The 19,375-nt window shown below is 36.9% G+C and overlaps 1 long non-coding RNA gene across 1 annotated transcript; it reads left to right on the top strand.

The window, feature by feature from the left end:
- Positions 1–9,859: 9,859 nt before the first annotated feature.
- LOC121109433 lies at positions 9,860–18,644 on the top strand. Its single transcript, XR_005846555.1, has 3 exons — positions 9,860–10,859; positions 18,069–18,138; positions 18,240–18,644. It is a non-coding gene; the product is annotated as an uncharacterized LOC121109433 (long non-coding RNA).
- The last annotated feature ends 731 nt before the right edge of the window (positions 18,645–19,375 follow it).

Raw genomic sequence — 19,375 nt, 5'->3', positions numbered from 1 at the left:
TTTAGCAATGTATTTGCTGTTTTCTTCAAAGTCTGAAATCAATAAACCAAAACCTAGATACTCAGATATATATATAGGTAGCTGAAGGTATATCAAGACTACTAAACACAAAAATATTTTATCTTCTGCTGTATCCTGACTATTCTTCTATGGAGTCAGTTACAGCAACGGCTGCCTGGAAATTTTCTTAACATTAGAGCTAACTCTATGACTCCCAAATCCGTCTTGTACCAGTGCTTTTACTATTCTCCATATAGTTCTCCTTTCTTTGTTGTCATTATGCATTTTCATTTTACCTGTTTATTTATTTTCCTAAAGCAGGTTCCTGATCACCTTCTCCAGTTTGAATTGAAAACAATTGTGTTTGACAGAAGTGGTTAACCTGAATGAGATCTGTAGCCTTGGGAAGGCAATTACGCTAAAACCCGTTTCACTAATAGCAAAATAACCTGTTCTTCATTGTATGTTTTGCCCAAGGGTATCAAATAAGTATCATTTAGTTAGAACTCTTCCCCAGTAATGAAGACAAGGGTAGGGTCTTTGTAAAATAAGGACAATGGAATAAACAGTAGACTCACACCATGGTAGTAAGACTTCACACTAAACACTTATACAGCTCTGTGGAAGCTACTGAAGAGCAGAGACACGACCTTCCTTTGATTTGCTCCTCAGCAACTCGTTTACACTTACAAGTGCCTGGTGGAGGAAAAACCTTTGCCAGACTAGTCTTAGGTATGTCTCATGACTAGATTTCACCACCATTAAAAATAATTAAAAAGTATTAAGAATTGGGGGGAAAAAGTAGGGTTTTTTTTTTTTTTCTGTTTGTTTTTTAAGATCTGAGGAAATCTGAGTGACGACTTTCAGAAGCATTTTTGTATTAATTTGTGGTTTGAAACGCAGTTAGCTTTGCCTTCAGCTCAATTGGTCGTAAAATTAGAAAAGTAAATGTTTGGTCTTGGCCTAATTCTTTGAATATATAAGTAGTGTTTATGACAGTTGCAATGCAAGGAGTTTCCACCTCCCACCATTCCTTGGCTCTTCATTCCCTTACTGTAAAGGAGTGCCACTTCTCAGTCATGTTAGCACTAATATTTATGGGATGAAATAACTAATCTGTGAAATAAACAAGTAATAGGAGGAGGAGTGGATTTGGAAAAGCTCTTTTTAGAACGTATCAGGTCTTGCCTGTCTCCTAGGGTGAAATGAAAAGCAGTCGCCTTGGCACAACTGGGAGGTGTTGCAAAACAGTGCGGGAGTGAGAAGGCAAGCATCAAGGAACCACAACAAAACGTTGCCACTGAATATTTCCAAAGATGAAGCTATGGTTACATTTCTTCACCTGCAGGTCCTTGAAAACTCTGTAGTTTCTCATTAAGCTTTAAGCTGATTATATATCTTCTGGACATTTTACATTCAGTCAAGAGTGGTTAAAACTATCAAGTTCCTTGAACCACATCTATCTATCCTGCATTGTTTACTTTCTCTACTCAGCATGTATGTGGTAATTTAAGTTCCTTAAACCACAGTGAAGACTTTTGGAGTTTATGATCCCTGTTTTCTCCAGCAATGGAATTTTCAGACTTCCTAAAGAATGGTGGATAGGCATCAGAAAATTTTGAGCTTCACTGTGTATTTGGGTTTTCTTAGAAAGCTGAGTTCTGTTCTAGTTATTTGAAAGATGTTATAATCTTTTCTTAACATCACCATAAAACTTTGCAGCTTTTCATGAGAGTAAGAAATATTTATTTCCATATTCTATGTATTGAGTAAAATTTGAATAATAGCCAGGAATTGGAATGTATATGTCTCATATCCTAGTGCTGACCTAGAATGAGTAAGATTTCTATATCCCTTGAAAAGACAGAGACCATACAGAATATATAGGTTTTATTCAGTTGATGATTTGTGGTACTCACCTATATAAAATACATAAAATATATAGAATACAAATGTGAAGTTAACAAAAAATATTAATTTTAACTAATTATTTTTAAAAAGGCACTGGGTCCAAAAATCTCCAGGATTTTTATAAATTCCTCTTATCCTAATTCAATGTATCTTTTAATAATAGAATATCTTCATTTTGTCGATGACTAAATTCTGGATGTGAAGCCTCTTAAAATAAATGGTTAGTTTCTTTCACTGTCAAAATACCTTCTCATTAAGGTCTTATTCACCTACTTTAAGTTCTTAACATCTGTAAAAAAATTCCTCTGTGACATACAATGCAGGCCACTCCTTTGGTATTCCTTTTAAGAAAAGATACTAGATTATACTTGCCCAGATTGAAGTTTTAGTAAGTTTAAGAGCATGGACATGTAGACTACGTGAAAGATACTGTGGAAATGAATGGTAATTTGATTGCCGTGATGTTAAGATGAAAATTAGGAATGGAGTTGCTCTTAAGTTAGCTTACCTTGGTTTTGGTTTTGTTTTAAGATAAGGCAGAATAAATTGCATTCTGATGTTACTCTATTTATGCTAAAAAGAGCAAAACAATGAGGTTTTTACTTTTATTATTATTTTGCTAGCTCTCTCACAATTGAAAAGAAGAATGCAGTTAAAAATACACAGATTAAACAATATGAGGCTCAGACTATCAATCCTACATAGAATACCTTAGCAGACTTATAAAGTTTGATTCAGCTGTCAAAGTACCTAATGGTATTTGAAATGCATGCTATCCAAGATGTCAGCATAGCATCAGCTGAAGTAGCATAGGTTGTGTGGGAAACTAGTCAGACCAAGGTTAGACAGGATACATGAGATCACTACAAATATAAACTAAAGCCTATGTTTTAGAATGTAAAATTGAGAAGTAAGCAACTATTTTAGGATTATATGATAGCTCAGTAGATTATATTACCTGTTTTGACTACGTTTTTTTTTTTTTTTGACAGACTTAAGGCACTTGTCTCATTTGTTGACACCTTCCTAATACATGTTTAAATTAAGGTGTCTATTCCCTAGTTGAATCCTATCTCTACAGTACAGACATCTGAATAAATGATTCCATAGCCTAATCCTGCACATCCAGTTTTATCAACAGACTTCAGGATGGGATTGACAGATATAAAGCATGATTTACAGAACACTTGCACTTTTTGGTATATGGTCAGGAGTCCAGGTGAAATATGCTATTTAGTAGAACATGATGTTTTAGTGGGGAAATATCAGTAGATGGATAGTTGGACTGGATGATTTTGGAGGTCTTTTGGAATTCTCCAATGCTGAAGATTCTATGATTCTATGCTAGATCACACAATCACAGAATTGTAGGGGCTGGATCCCAACTCTAGAGATCATTGAGGGTTGCACAGGTAGGCATCCAGGCAAGCCTTGAATGTCTCCAGGGAAGGAGACTCCACAATCTCCCTGGGCAGCCCATTCCAGTGCTCTGTCAGCCTCACTGTGAAGAAGTTCTTATGCAAATTTGTGTGGAATTTCCTGTGTGTCAGTTAGTGGCCATTACCCCTTGTCCTATCACCACACACCGCTGAAAAGAGTCTAGCCTTGTCCTTTTTCCCTCCCGCGCCTTAGATATTTATAGACATTGATTAGATCTCCTCTCAGTCTTCTTCTCTCAAAGCTGAACAGACCCAGGTCACTCAGCTTTTCCTCATAAAAGAGATGCTCCAGGCCCTTTCTCATCTTTGTGGCCCTCCACTGGGCTCTCTCCAGGAGATCCCTATTTTCTTTGAATAAAAAGCCCAGAACTAGACACAATACTCCAGATGAGGTCTGAGCAGGGCATAGGAGAGGGATAGGATTACCTCACTTGACCTACTGGCCATGCTCCTTTTAATGCACTCCAGGATCCCATTGGCCTTCTTGGTCACCAGGGCACACTGCTGGCTCGTGGCCAACCTGTTGTCCACCAGGAACCCCAAGTCCCTCTCTGAAGAGCTTTTCTCCAGTAGGTCATCCCCCAACCTGTACTGGTGCATGCTGTTATTCCTCCCTATGTGCAAGACTCTACACTTGTTTTTGTTAAACCTAATCTGGTTCCTCTCTACCCAATCCTCCATCCTGTCCAGGTCTAGCTGAATGGCAGCACAGCCTTCTGGTGTGTCAGCCATTCCTCCCAGCTTCGTATCATCAGCAATCTTACTGAGGGTGAACACTATCCCATCATCAAGGTCACTGATAAAGATGTTGAACAAGACCGGACCCAGCACCGACCCCTGAGGAACATCACTAAATATAGGCCTCCAACTGGACTCTGTGCTGCCAGTCACAACCCTCTGAGCTCTCACAGTCAGCCAGTTCTCAACCCACCTCACCATCCACTCATCTATTTCACACTTCCTCAGCTTCATCATAAGGATGCTGTGGGAGACAGTATCATATGTCTTGCTGAAATCAAGTTAGGCTACATCCACTGCTCTCCCCTCATCCACCCAGCCAGTGATGACATCATAGAAGGCTACCATGCTGATCAATCATGACCTCCTCCTGGTGAACCCATGCTGACTACTCCGGATAACCTTCTTCTCTTCCAATTGCTTGGAGAGGGCATCCAGAACAAGCTGTCCCATCACTCTTCCAGGGATAGAGGTAAGGCTGACTAGCCCGTAGTTCCTGGCTTTTCCTTCTTGCCCTTTTTGAAGATCAGAGTGACAGGCTATCCTCCCGTCTTCAGGCACCTCTCCCATTCTCCAAGACCTCTCAAAGATGATAGAAGCTCAGAAATCATCTCTGCCAGTTCCCTCAGCACACATGGACACATCCCATTGGTGCCCATGGATTTATGTATATTGATGTTGCCTAGACAGTCTTGGATAACTATGCATGCACAACTGTGTCACTTTCCATGATCTCCCCTGGTACAGAAGTGACTCTCACTGGTCTTTAGTTTTGTGGGTCTTCCTTTCTACCCTGCTTAAAATGGGAGAACTGTTTCCCTTTTCCAGTCACTTGGGAGTTCACCTGTAAGCCATGACTTTTCCAATGTGATGGAGAGTGACTTGGCAACTACATCATTATTCAGGACTCTAGGATGAATATTATCAGGTCCCATAGACCTGTTCACATTCCATCTCATCAAGTGGTCTTAAACTTGCTCTTTTCTTATAAAGTGAGGGATTTTGATAGCCCAACGACCTCCTAGATGTTCAGGCTTGAACTGATCTCTTTGCAATAGAATCATTCTGCAGACTATAGATTCAAAGGACTTCTACTTGGAGATCAAATGTTGTTTTACTGGGATAAAAGCAAATGTGTTAAGAGTGAATGATGGCTGACAGGACCTTCCTTGGTACTTCAGAAGCACTGGAGTAACTCTTGGAAACAGCCACATACCACTATGTGCAGCTAGGAAGTCCCTAAGTGTCTCTGGAGATAACTTACTGCCTGTCTTTTGGACACACAGGTAAAGCAATCCAATCAGGGGTACTTCAAGTGGACATCTCTCAGAAACAGCTCAGTAGCTGTGAAGTTATCTGTGAATATATTCAGTACTCTTTACTGCTTTCTAAATGCCAAGCAGAGCTCTACCATAACTATAATATATTGATAGGGTGTATTAATGATTTCAAATGGAACTTGTGAAATAAAATGCTGGTTTTATGCAGATATCATGAGAACAAATTGCCAAGCCTAACCTGGGAAGGCCCAGAGACAAACATATTGAAATGGTGCCTGCATTTTCTGTTTCTTGAAGGTGGGTGCATGATGAAATTTTCAGATCTTGAAAACATAATTTTGTACCTCTAAGTGCACTGAGTATTGTTAAATGTTTAAAACAGTAAATGACTACATAAAATAAGAATAGAAATGTGATACAATCCTGTTAATACTGGCAAGGTGAATACTAGAATTGAGTGCTGGGGAAGATAGATTCTAAATTCAGTAAAGTTAACAGAATTCTATTTCATGTATAAACAGCAAAATTCTCAAAGTAAATATTATATACACTCCATGATGCATACCATTACCATTCCTCTTTGAAGGATTAAATTCTTGAAAGCTTGCTCTAAATTTCATTGCTTTCATCCATTTTTAAATTAGAAACACACTAGTACAGTCTTTTTTGAGCCAGGGACAACATGATACTTGACATGTTAATACATTAATAGAGCATTCACTACTAGAAGTACTTCAGAAGTACAAAGTAATGCCATGCAGAACTTCATATAATTGTACAATCCAGCCACTTTTAACAGTGCACATAACATGGCTTAGTAATTTAGTTTATAAAATTAGTATGCATTTGAGCGGGTGTCAAGAAGTTAAATTATGGCTATACACTGTTTTACTAGGTCAGTTGTCAAAAAATACAGGAAATCTGAAAAATCACGTTTAATTAAAAAAAAAACACAACAGTTTTCACAACTGTCACAGAAATCAAATAACATTAATATGCAAATTTTAAATGGAAACTAATGTCTCTAAGGCATAGAGAAAAGGCCAATGTATCTGAAAATTTCTCAAAAAATGATTACTACTCGTGATCTGAAGAAGCATTCAATGCTTCTGACACTTGAAACTAATGGAAAAGCTTGAGATTCAAAACCTTGTCAGTATCTATTCCAACTTCCAGAGATCTCAGCCCAATTCCATGAGGGAGATAAGGGTTAGCATTCCCCTAGTGTTAGAAAATATGAGGGCTGCTTTGAAATTAATGCGTCTTCTTTTATAACGTAGGACCACAACATTACATGTGGATGTTGGTGATATGGCAGAAGAGACTGAACCTTCCCACCAGTAGCCCATCACATGTTGCTGCCGTGACAGCGTGGCAGCAACAGCTGACAGCGGTGGGGCAGCATGACAAAATGGTGTCTGACATGGAAGTGCAGATGAAGCAAAGGTGTGCTGTTGAATTCCTACATGCAGAAAAAACGGTACCCCTTGACACTCACTAACATTTGATGAATGTTTATGGATACCAAAAAGCAGATATTAGCATAGTGAAATGGTAACTAGGGTGTTTCAGCAACGATATCATCACAGCAGCTGTGAACCAGGGGGTCACCTCCACTGTTGCAGATTTTTGCAAGTGCAACATGCAGGCTCTTGTTCATTGCTGAAGAAAATGCATAGCTAATGGTGATGACTATGTTGAAAAATAGTGGGTTTTTTTTGTTTTTTTTTTAGATGAGAGTCTGCTCTATCAAACAATACTATTGTGTTTTTGTATCTGCTGTAATTTCCAAGGAAATAAATAGGAGGCACTAATTTTGGAGGAACTTACATAAAAATAAAAGCTGAGTGGCTTAAAATGATATGCTTACTAACTTAGTCTTTAAATCTGAGCTTTTGTGAAGACATAATTTCTCACAGAACAAATAAAATATCTTCAATGAAGTGTAATGATTATATCTTTCACTTCAGAGAAAGACCTTAGTAACCCAGAAACACTGCAAAAGCAGTAATAATCACCCTTCACAGAAAAGATAAACTGTCGATCGAAAATGTACAGGTGTGCCAGTTGTGGAGTTGTCAAACAAAGAGGAAGTCTACGATTTTCCTTCCACATAGACATATCTTTGAACTCACCCCGTTTTTCATCTTTATTTTTTCCTCTCAGAGATTTTAAGTGCAGGCCTACACTTATCTGCAGGAGAACATGTCTATACTTCACGGATAGGTGGGAGATCATTGTAGCAGAACCAATGGAGCTTAAGAAAATCTGGTTGAATGCCCTGTTTACTGTTCAAGGTACACTTTGTCTCCCTTTAGTTTTTGTGGCAAACAGTCCTTCCGCTTAAGTGACAGAATAGCTTAATTTTAAGGACAAATTCACCTTTTCTAAGGGTGACATAATTGTCATTAAAAAAAGGGCAACCTGACATTAAAATTCAAATTCTTCTGACAACCAACATAGGCTGCAGGTATCACCCACAGTGTTTCACAGATTCTTTGAACTATATCTAACAATACAGTGGGGGCACATGTGAGGTAACTCCCTGGGATTCTTCAGTGGAAAAGAAACTAAAATATTAACCTTAAACATGGATTTCCTAGCTAGTGGAAAGACTTCTCTGCAAGGAGTTGAATTGGAGCATAACCCTTTCTTTGCCTATTATTAAATGAGTTTTAATATTCCCAATATTTTGAGGAAATGAAATAGAACCAAAATCTTTTTAGGAAGGAGTCTGTGAAAGTTATGAGGACTGCATATTTTGAAGAACTAGACAACTCATCCCCTTCATTTTCTCTCTTCACAGCCACTGTTATATCTATACTTTCTCCAGTGTAGTTTGAGACACGTGAGATGCAAGTAATTACACAGTGATGCACTGTTCTGCATGTTATTTGAATTACTTCAGTTCCAAATAGCTTATGTGGGCTGCTGCTATGCTTCTTGATTCATCATGGAGAAATGAATTTAGAGCTTATCAAAATTCAAAATTCTGTGAGAAAGATTCAGTGGTTCGGATTTCAAAAGATATCTTTTGTAGTACTTCCCTTAAGAGATGTAGAACATTAAAAAATATCTTGTTTTGAAAAATTTTAATTTGAATGAAAGTTGGACTTGTTTTATTTTAATTTATATAACTGATTATATTTTCACTGCTTCTTGAGTAATCTGTGATAATACTGCTGATTATGTTTTCATTATTCCTTGACCAATCTATGGCAGATTACACAATATATATAAAACTGTAGATAATTACTGGTGCATCAAAGTATTATTAATATTTTAAGTAGTTTTTCTACATTTTGAATAAGAAAGAAAGAAATATACTTGCTACTTGTTTTGAAATTATTCATTATTTTTTCTTCATAATTGTTTTATGTTTGTATTCAAAATGTTTGACAGAACTGAGAAGAAAACAGTCAGGAAAAGTACTGTCTTCAGAATTCTTTTATCTTCCAATCATTTTCTCTGTTAATGAAAATAGCTTAAATGGATTTTTCTCTCCCACACAAAAGCTAGGAGTATTGGTGGTGGTGACAGTTTTGTTCCTCCCAGTAACTAACTACTCTGTAGAAGGAGGAGGCCTATACTGTTGTAAAACTATGATCTATAGAAGATATAAGGTTTCTGTGAATGTGTGAATCTTTTGTAATATATATAAAATGAACTATGAAAATTTTTTTACTTTTTTGTAAAGTGAGCAGTAAGCTAATGGCCCATATGGAAGGTTGGTTATGGGAGCAATCTATCAAACATCTCCTTATACTATCAGATTTTAACTTATGACCCAGAGATTATTTATATGGAAATCTTGTAATGTGTTCTGGAATCTTCAGAAATCTTCAAAGCAGGTAGAAACAGCCAGACCACAAAACTTGTCTGTGATCCTGGAACCTTCTCTTAGAGGGAATTTGTGATTTTAGACCTTCAGGTTACCAAAATGTAAGAAAATGGAGAGAGAAAACATACACTTCTTTGAAATAAAATTAATATCCCTAATTATCCTCCCTAATTTACTAATTAGGAGGTTAGGTTTCTCATAAGACATTTGAATATACTGGAACTTTTTTTCAAGTACATCCTCAACCTCAGCTAGAATACAGCTTTAAAAAATACTTCAGGTTTTCACATTTGTTGAACTTCTGTGTTTATTTGAGCAAAAAAGAACAGACAAGGACCTTAACACTAAGAGTACTTACTTGAACACTACTCACTGAATCTTTCCTATTAAACTAAGAATGTTAACTGATTTGAAGAACAGGCACATATAACTGTAATATGCTGCAGAAAGTCTCATCTTCCTGGTACTATGCACATTTATAAACTTCAAGACCTCTAAAAACTCAGGTTTACGGTCCTATTTGTTTGTTCAAATATTATGTATTTACTGATTAGATGGCTAAAAAATATATGTATTAAGATCTGATCTCCTATAATTCATAATTTAAATAAGAAAGTAAAGATAATACAATAGTCATACAAGACAGGGAATAGAGACTATCACTTCTGATAGAGTCATCACTACAAGTCTCATTGTTATATTGCATTCATTATTCTATTTCTATTTTTGCTCATTTCTGACTTGTGTGTTTTCCTTTTGGAAGGAGTTCTTGTGCTTATCCTGCATCTGACTGTGAATTCAATGTGGAAAAATATTCTCTTTGTTTTTTGAGGTTTTTTTTGGCCTCAGTTAGAGACATGTTAAATGGCCATCTGGCAACATGACTCCCCTTCAAACTTTTGCAAAAGGAAACCCATTTAGCAGGTGCATGCTAAACTATTGGCAAGTTATTGACAAATGAAAAAAGAGGTCAGCCTAGACTGACATGAGCACCCTCCTGAGAAAAAGCATTACATGCCTTATTAAACAGAAAATTGACAGTCAGAAGACACAGTCTCAAAAGCCAGACATGTATTTCTAGATGTGGTTTTTTTTTAAGTACAAAGATTAGTATGTCAGAAATAGAAATTACAAAGACGTGAGTACTGAGTTTTCCATTTATTCTTTTGTACTCTACTACATAAAGCATTTGTCTGGGAAAAAAAAAAAAAAAAAGATTGAGCAGTAATCTAAATGAGGCGTCTTCAATTACACTGCAATTCTAAGTTAATCACTTCCAGGCACATAAACTTTGTATAACAAAAGATGTGTCCAGATATGTATAAAAGATTAGCACAAACAAGATAATTTTCCTCATAGTGACTGTAATAATGCTCTGTTTTGGATTTAGGAGAAAAAACAATTTTGTTAAAACACTGATGCTTTAGTTGTTGTTGAGAAGTGCTTACACTAACTCATTAACTTCTCACACTGTCCCAATACCAGAAATGAGCTGAGGGTGCGCAGGGGGCGGCCACAACCAGGACACTTGATCTAAATTGGACAAATGGATATCCCACATCTTATGGCATCATACTGAACAATAAAACTCAAAGTTGTCTAGGAGACCTGCCACTGCTCAGAGACTGACTGGACATTGATCAGCTGATGGTAAGCAATTGAGATGTGCAGTACTTTATTGTGCATTTTATTATTATCATCGTCATCATCATCATCATCATCATCTCTTCCTTTTCTGTCCTAACAAACTGTCTTTATCTCAACCCATTTGTTTTTCCTTTTTTCCAATTCCCTCCCAGATCTTCTGTGGGAGGAGAGAGAAAATGGTTCTGTGGTTCCTATTTGATCGTCAGATCAAACTACAATACAGATCATCTGAGGTTAGAATAAAGGTTTTTAGAATGGTTAAGAGAGAAGATAAAAATTAGTTTAACATGATTTTTTTTTTAGACAACTAAAAAAAGAAAAACATTTAGTGATGCAGGTAGTGGACTCTGATCATGGAAAGCATAGTTTTAGGTTAAATGGTTATGTCATTAGCATACTGTTTTCAGTGGCTGAATAAAACTGAACTGAGAAGGGCTTCAGGCTTTGACTTTAGGATCATGTCATATAAATTGTTGAAAATCTTGTTTCTCTAAAACTATAGACAAAAATACAAAGGTCAGCACATCAGGAAATTTACTGTCAATGTGACACAAAACAAATAGCATGAGTTGTAGGTAAATGAGAATCAGAAAACCTCAGAGAAATCAAAACTTGTTAAGCCAACTTCTTATCTTTATTAGAAAACAGTAAAAGCAAACAAATAAAAAAACTCTGACACATTCTGTTTCTATCTCTAGACACAATATTCTATTTCTGTGCAGCATAGCTGTACTCAGAATATGTGTATGTGCTAAAGATTCACAGTAAATACCTACAACTGTGGTAGCATCAGACCCTGTGAACTACTTTTAAATTCTTAGGCACTAAGACTGTGATTCAGACACTCATCTATTTGTTTCACCTTTTGTTTTAATGGATAAAAGCAGATCTCCTTGTAATATCCATATATTAACACTCAAGAAATAAAATAATTATTACTACACTCATCTATAAGATGCTACAGAGACCAGTAATATGAAAAATCCTGCCTAATACTGCTCTAAAATCCATGCCTAGAAGAAGTATTTTGAAATTTCCCACCTGTATCATAACATTTGGAGTTATGATTTATTCCTAAACACTAAGATTCTATGAACTGTGTACAAATATCTCCAGGTATGCTAAGAAGAGCAGAATATTTTGTAAAATATTTGGACTACATATAGACTAAGACCGTGCACCGGTATCATCGGAGTATGTGTAAGTCTTAGTTCTGAAGGATCAAAGTATATAAGCATTTAAAACTATTTGAATTTTTTTCTTGTTTGGAGATAAACATCATAGTCACAGGAATGATTTCTCCTATATGATTAGCAGATACAATATTTTAAAAAGAAAAAAAATGGAATGATGGAGAAGGCATTTAGACCTTTCAGATGTTGATTCAAAACAAAGCTTGAAACCGCAGAGGATGATAGATAGATAGACTAGATCAATGGGCTGTGTCTAATCATGTGACATTGAACAGGGCTAAATTCTAGCTGTTGCAATTGGTCCAAGAGTGTCTGGAAAACTGTCCAGTAGAAAAGGACCTGCTGGTACTCATTGACAGCTGAGATAGGAGTGTATCCATGTGGCCAAAAAGGCCAGAGGCATCCTGGTCTACATCAGAAACAGTGTGACCAGCAGGATAGGGAAAGTAATGCAGCAGTGTTGAGACACACCTCAAACACTGTATTCAGGTTTGGGCTCCCCACTACAAGAATGATATTGAGTTACTCAGTGGGTGCAGAGAAGAGCAAGAAGGATGGTGAAGGGGCTAGGAAACAAGACTTATGAGCAGTAGTTCAGGGAACTGGGATTGCTTACTCTGTAGAAAGGAAGGTTGAAGGAAGATCCCATCAATCTCTATAACCACTGGAAATGAGGTTACAGCAAGGAGGGTGTCACAGAATCATAGGAGTGGGAAGAGACCTCAAGAAATCATTTAGCCCAATCTCCCTACTAAAGCAGGTTCCCGTCTCTTCCTCACCTTTAGATGGAACTTCCTGTGCTCTGATTTGTGTCCGTTGCCCTTTGTCTTGCCATTGGGCACCAATGAAAAGAGCCTGACCCCATCCTTTTAAAAACTGCCCTTTAGATATTTGTAAGTGTTAAAAACATCCCCTCTCTGTCTTTTCTTTTCCAGGCTGAACAATTACAGATTGTAATTGTTTCCTCAAAAGGGAGATCCTCCAGGCTCCTAATCATCTCTGTAGCACTTCTCTAGACTCTCTCCATATGTGTCCTCACTAGGATGCAGTAGAGGTGGAGAATCACTTCCCCTGATATGCTGATCATGTCCTTTTTAGTTCACCCCAGATCATCATTGGCCTTCCTGGCAACAAGTGCACACTGCTGACTCATGGTCAGCTTGTTGTCCACCATGTCATCTAGTTCCTTCTCTGCAGAGCTCCTTTCCAGCATGTCAGTCCCTAATCTATATGGCTATTTTATGGCATCAGATTCTTTGTGTAAGTAACAAGTGGTAGGACACAAGGCAACAACTTTAAGTTGCACCAGGGAGGTTTAGATTGGAGATACTGGCAACAAAGCTGGTGAGGGGTCTGGAGCACAGGCCTTATGAGGAGCGGCTGAAGGAGATGGGATTGTTCAGTCTAGAGGAGGCTCAGGGGGGACCTTATTGCTCTCTATAACTACCTGAAGGGAGGTTGTAGTGAGCAGGGAGTCGGCCTCTTCTCTTGTGTGACTAGTGATAGGACTAGAGCGAATGGCTTCAAGCTGCTCCAGGGAAGGTTCAGGCTGGACATTAGGAAATACTACTTCTCTGAAAGGGTGGTCAGGCACTGGAATGGGCTGCCCAGAGAGGTGGTGAGTCACTGACCCTGAAAGTGTTCAAAGAATGTTTGGATGTTGTGTTGAGGGACATGGTTTAGTGACGACCATTGGTAATGGGTGAATGGTTGGACTGAATGATCCTGTGGGTCTTTTCCAACCTTAGCGATTCTATGATTCTATGATTAGGAGAATTTCCTCATGGAGGGGATAGCGAAGACAGGCTGCCCAAGGAAATGATTTATTTGTCCTTCCTGGAAGTATTTAAGAGATGTGTGGAAGCTGTTTTTAGGAACATGATTTAGCAGTTGACTAGTAGTGTCAGATGTGTGGTATTGATCTTAATGGCAGTTTTCAATCTCTAGAACTCTAGTATTCTGTGGTACATGAAGATGACTGTGGAGACCTTGTGGGGGTTGTTTCCACAGACATGGACAGAAAGGCTCTCTCTCTGAAGGACAGTGCACATTTAAATGAGTCAGGACATGTTCCAAACCAAAGTAGTCCTAAGATAAAATATAGTTCTATTTCCATTGCATACCAGAGTCCTAAGGGAATTGACTGATGTAATTACCAAGGTATTCTCATTGGTATTTGAAAAATCTTGTCAGTCAGGTGAAGTCCTTGGTGACTGGAAAAAAGGAATATTTGCATTCATTTTTAACAAGGGTAGGAAGGATGACCAAGGAAACCACCAGCCTGTTAGCCTTACCTCTGTGCCAGGGAAGATCCTTTGGTTACAGTTATCTCTATACACTTATGTGATATCTTTAAAATATTTATTATTCTCTTTCTCAAGGTCTTTGCATTCCTTTGTCTTTTCTGTGAATATAATAATTGAATCAGAATCATAGAATCATTAAGGTTGGGAAAGACCTCCAAGATCATCTAGTCCAACCATTAACCATCACCATGCCCACTAAACCATGTTCCTAAATACCACATGTACTCTTTTCTTGAAAATCTCCAGGGACAGTGACTCCACTACTGCCCTGGGCAGCCTGTTCCAATCTATTACTATTCTCACTGAAAATATTTTTTCTCAATATCCAGTCAGATTCAGATTATCCTAACTTATTCACTTAGAGTCTTATGTGAGTTAGGTCTCTAAGGGTCTTTCACAGTTAATACAAATACAGTCACTTTGGTCAAAAAATTATTCAGTCCATTCTGGAGAAGACAGTTAATGACAGATTGGATACATTACCTTTTAGTCACCTTTCCTGAGTAGGACTGAGGTACAGGACAGCAACAAGGCATTTAAAAATGCCATGGTATTTAGTTCAATCAGTTTGTAGTCATCACTTGGTTACTCCTTGACTAGAAGTTCTTCTCATTGTTTGCCTAGTATGCACTGCAAACCAGCTGCACCTGTATCTCTATCCAATCACAGATGGAACCGTGAACTTGAACAAATCAGCAGTCTCTCTTGGATGTCTGTTGTGTCTGCATATTTTCTATTATACAGAGATTTTAGACATCCCTTTGAAGAAAAAGTTAACATGCCACAAGTCACTAGACTTAGAAATAGCCTTCAAATGACCTCATTCTGTCCTTCATGAAATTTTTATTGTGAGAGAAGTTACTGAGAATCTGAAAACACTTTCAAAGTAAATGGCTGCTTTGTTTCTGATACATAGTAAAGTGTTATCAATCGTATTTTGAAAGCTCCAGATGTCCTCGTTCTTTTTATGCTTGTTACAGTGAAATCTTCTTGGTGGAGTAGCCTTTGGTTTCAGTTCTTGGAGCAAAATACCCTCAAATTGATCCACAAACAGGCTTTCATCCAGTTTTTCCAATATAATCTTTATATAGTATTGGTCAAATCATCCACTGGGGATATGGGAGATCAAAGTTCTTGTTCTGCCCGAGGAAATTCAGATTTCTCCTATTTCCTGGTAGGCAAGCTAACCAGTAGGCTATTGGGTTTGGAGAATGTTCACTGTTAGAAGGAAAAAGTGTTACTCCATCTGAAATTTCACACAGAAGAATTCAAGATTCTTTCAGAGATACAAAACATAAAGACTACTTCTTTTCTGTTGTATTTTTTACTACGTATTTATGTGGACAGGGAATAGATATGTAACAGATTTTTAGAAAGATAGTATTTCATATTTTCTTTTGTCTAATACAAAATTGAGTAAGACGTGGTTATTTTTCCCCTCTGTCAACACCAACATTTCTTGCTAGAGGGTGGCTTTACTGATCTCTGATCCATGTTTCTAAGCATTCAGAAGTCTCTAAAGATAAAGGTATCATGAAATAATTACTCATTTCTTTTTAGTATTAATGACTTTTCTGTAACCTGCAATAATGAGAAGATAACAGTAAGTCTGCTACATCTACATAACTTGATTTAATAAAGCAGGAAATGCAGTGTACAACAATAATTCTGTGACTTTTAGTTTGATGGGTTGGATTAATTGCAGTAATCATCACAAACATCTTTGATTACTTTCATCATGACTGGGCTTTCCTTTAGTGTAATTGAAGAATATTGAGGGAAAAGTGTTTCAAAACAGTTTTAAGTAATAAAATCTTTATGTTATAGGCAAACATTTGCTTTAGTTTGTGGTAAGGGTTAAGATAGTTACCATTAATTTGCTTAATTCCACAGTCAGAATGCTGATCTGAATGACTGTCAGAATATTACAGAATCTAGTGATTCAGGCAAGTCCCTGCCTCTCAGTATTTGTCTCCTGGGAAACAAGTCAAGAATCTTCTGAAAAAATGAACAAAATATTACCAACAAGAAACAAACAAGAACATAAAAAAAAAAAAAACTTTTTTTTCTACTGTACAGAGATTTTAAACATCTCTTTGAAGAAAAAGTTAACATGCCACAAGTCACTAGACTTAGAAGTAGCCTCAAATGACTCTCATTGAGTCAAAGAGTCAAAAACTTTTTTATTTTTTAATTTAATACAAAAGATAATCTTAGCAAAACAAATGAAGAAAAAAGTTGAAATTTGGGGAAAATTTTACTAAGAGACAAATGAGATTTGTGATAGATTCTGGGGCAGGTGAGATGGCAAATTGCTCCGGAAGATGTGGGTGCCACTGTCTCCACAATGTGAAGGCTGGAGATTTCAGGGTCCATCAAGTACACCTGCATAGTTCCAGGTACAGCATGATTCAAAGTATTTCTTTCAGATCTGTCTTTATGGCTCTTGATAGGTTCTCTAATTAGAGAAAGTATACAGATTCAATTTTTATATATATATTATTTATTTAGAACTAAGGTGGGGGAAGGGTGAGGAGAGTGGGAAAGGCAAGGAGACTGTGTACTAAAAACCGAAGAAATATTTTACGTTCTAGATGATTTACTATTTTTTGTTTTCCCTGCAAATTTTATGCTTCCATTTTCATTCTTACCAGAGATGAAGTTTTTTCAAAATGTCAGAAACATCCACATGGGGAAACTTTTAACAGTTCACTGAGGAAACACAGCTGTATCTTTCCAGATTTAATTGGCAGTGATACAAAATCAGTGATCCAATAGAATGTCCTTCTGACATTCATTCATTTATTCTCTCAGTAAAATTGTGGAGAAAATGGCAGATTCTGCATTTGCTGATAACATTTGAAGATCAAGAGACCTGAAATGCAGTTTTAAAATGCTTTGTGCAGTTAACTACGTATTAGAATTAGAAAAGTCTTACTTAGTAAGTACAACTTAGGTAGAAGAGGAAAAATGAAAACTATAACAGCGTGAATTTACCTTAAATAAATAAAATAGCTAGTTACAAGATATAATTTAATAATTATTACACTCCACCTATAGGCACAACAAAGTCTGACAGAAAATATCAGTAAGAAACTATTTAGAAATGTTCTGGTTACTTATTGTTGGTCCTGGTTTAGACCAGCAGCATACAAAAAAGTAGTGTTCAAATAGGCAAACTAGTTGTGCTTGTCAAAAGACACATCATTATTCTCCTACAAATTAGTAAAGTTTTCCTTAATATCTGTTTCCATGTGTCATTTCCTTCATCCTTTCAGATTTGCTAACAGAATCTAATACCAACTAAGTTTGAGTAACAGCACAGCTTTTACTGTAAAATATCGTATAGATAAATAATTTTAAAAAATCATCCCTTAAGTTTTTGTTAATTTCTTCTGTTTTTATGATCAGGTTTAGCAGTTTATTCAGTTTATTTTTATCCCTGTTCAATCAGTATGTTAAAAAAAAAAAAAAAAAAAAAAGCTGTAGATATAGAATTGATGTAATAGATATAGAAATTTGCTGGGGACCAGAGAAGGGCATAATATACAGGTAAGTCATGTTTTAGGGTTATTCAAAAAACTAAGCAGAGCTGTAACACTACAAGGAAGTACTCTTTGCATCTGGAAACAGTGACACACAAGGTACCTTCTGCTCTAGAGAATGATTATTGTCACACAACATCATAAATGCAACCTACTGTTTTTACACAGCCAGCTGACTGTTAAAGCTGACAGAAGATTTAGAGCATGGAAACAAAGAAGAGGATTTGTGATTATGGAGGTATGTTTAGCATCACTACTGAAGGACTGCAACCTGGGAGAGGAGATACTGAGGACAGTGTGAACTTAACACAGCTTGTGTTATTTTCTTTCTTTGTCTAGGAAAGGAAATGAAATAGAAGTGGAGCTGTTTTTTAAGCCCCAGTATATATGTTGTAAATCTACAGAAGACATTTGAGAAGACTGTTGTTGATCGGTTTTGCAAGAAGATATAGCCCCAGAGTTAATTATCAGAGGAGTCTGATTAACACAAATCATTTCACTTGTTACACCTACTTTCCACAGCAATTGTTCCAGAAAATGCTGCATAATCATTTGTCCACCTTTTCAGGCTCTATCAAGAGGGTTGTAATCTGCGTGTACAGAATACCAACTTTTAAGACAGAAATAAAAGAGAAGAGGGAAGATATTTAACACTACAGATATTTGGATGTGTGCTAAGCTCTTGTATAGAATTGCTTAGAAAGATAAGAGGAATTTGGATCAAGTGTGAATTCTGTAATCCAAAACTGAAAAGCACTGAGCCTTTGCTGAAAACAATTTTGAGTATAGCCTTTGATAAATTGAAGAGATTTATGGTGATGTGGGATTATATGCCAATGGGGGTGGGTGGGGTGGGGGGGAAGAAAAAGAAACCTTATGAAACAAAAAGTAGGTCTTCTATACCAACTGCTGTGGAAAGAAATATTATTCCATTCAGTCTCAATTAAATTAACTGATCATGGTTTATGTTGGTTGACCCGGAGGATGTAACTGGTGACAGTGATTTACTCCTTAGAAAAAACAGTTACAATTTGCCAGAGACCACAGAAACACTGAGTATGATTGGGAAGATCACTGAAAATACACTTTCCTATCTGTCTGAAAAGAACTCAATCACAGAGAAAATTATGTAGGAAAAAAACCATGGGGTGAATTCTGTAATGGCTATGTGCCAAGGCATCTGCATATCTCCTGAAAATCGCTCTAAAATACTTAGGAACACAGAAGCTCACTGAAGGAACATAACTATAAGGGCCCAGCTGAGTTTCCAAGCGTTGTACAACATGGAAACCATGATAGAAGTGGTGCTTTTGAGGGATTGTTTTAAGTTCCAAAACGCAAGAACTAATTTTTGAAGTGAAAAATATTTCACTTCCCTAAAGTCTTTGTGTTATAACCTCTATACTATCTTGAAATCTATACAATCTTGAAATGATAACTGCTGAAGTAAAATCATATGATGACGATAAATGAAT

Source organism: Gallus gallus, chromosome 1 (assembly GCF_016699485.2).
Source record: "Gallus gallus isolate bGalGal1 chromosome 1, bGalGal1.mat.broiler.GRCg7b, whole genome shotgun sequence".
In the NCBI taxonomy this organism is placed as follows: Eukaryota; Metazoa; Chordata; class Aves; order Galliformes; family Phasianidae; genus Gallus; species Gallus gallus.
This window is presented reverse-complemented; position numbering and strand designations above follow the sequence as displayed.